At 33.6% G+C, this 1,179-nt stretch overlaps 1 long non-coding RNA gene across 1 annotated transcript; it reads left to right on the forward strand.

The window, feature by feature from the left end:
- Nucleotides 1-254: 254 nt before the first annotated feature.
- LOC120963834 (uncharacterized) lies at nucleotides 255-898 on the forward strand. Its single transcript, XR_005755538.2, has 2 exons — nucleotides 255-520; nucleotides 625-898. It is a non-coding gene; the product is annotated as an uncharacterized lncRNA (long non-coding RNA).
- Nucleotides 899-1,179: the final 281 nt, after the last annotated feature.

A 1,179-nucleotide genomic window follows, 5' to 3' on the forward strand; every position in this document is an offset into this window, starting at 1 on the left:
AAAAATATTCTATGATTTTACTAGTTAGAGAAAAACTGGAAATGTTTGAAGGTATTTAAATACAAATGGAATTTCTGCTAGGTGACCCAAGGTATATATTCCCTACAACATATAAAGCACATGAGCCCAACAAGATTTGATAAGATATCTAACTCAAATTATAAGCTCCATCCTAAAAAGAAATTAATCATAATAATGACATCTCATTAATACTCCCATTTGTGGAACAGATATAGATATTCATATCCCATGGATTCAAAACTATCTCAGAAACATGACAAGACGGGCGGTGGACATTAATGCGGTAAGATATTACTAATCTTGACTACAAGGTTCTTCCAATAAATGTCCTTAGACGGTTTATGTTGGCAATAAATGTTCCTAGATGGCTATATAAGTCGCATCACGTATACCTAGCCGAACACATGAACAAGAGCACAGAAAAACAAACAAATGGATGGGAAAACTATGAGTTGTTTTTTCATTTTGCTTTTGCTTCTAGGAAATTACACTCAAACTGGTACACTCTTTCACTCCCTATCCGACTCGCATATCTCCTACTATCGGTGCTTGAGAAATCTAACATCTTTCTACTGATGCCTTCCTTTTTGTGTAAATACACAGATGCTTACCTTTTCATAGAGAACTGCCAAAGCCATCTTATTGGAGACTTGACATGCACGAAGTGGTCATGCTGGGGGGACTGTATAAAATATTATTTTGGAAAGAAAATTAAGCAATATTATTGCGTACGCAAGTCCATGGCTCGCTATTGCGTATGTGTCATATGTGACTAGAAATACAATATGGTTATCGATGCATATACCATCAAGTGTCTGGAATAAAATGTATATAAGTAATAAAGTTCATAATATATGTTTATCAAATGTCATATTAATCCATGGTGTTGTTTTATATCATTTATATGCCTTGTGTAATCTCATACTAGTCGAATCATTAAATAAAGTAGTGTTCGAAATGTCCTGCTTTAATTATGTTCTCTGCAAGGGCATTCCCCAATATTGTTTCTTGGCACGAATACAAGGTAAAATTTGAAATGTGGCACTTTGGTTGAAGAAGAAATAGAAGATTGTTTTATACTAGAAAATATCTCAGTTCCCACAAACTGAACAATGTATGCAAATTTTGGTAAATAATGCTTAATTAATATTAGCCATT

Source organism: Aegilops tauschii, chromosome 5 (genome assembly GCF_002575655.3).
Source record: "Aegilops tauschii subsp. strangulata cultivar AL8/78 chromosome 5, Aet v6.0, whole genome shotgun sequence".
NCBI lineage: Eukaryota > Viridiplantae > Streptophyta > Magnoliopsida > Poales > Poaceae > Aegilops > Aegilops tauschii.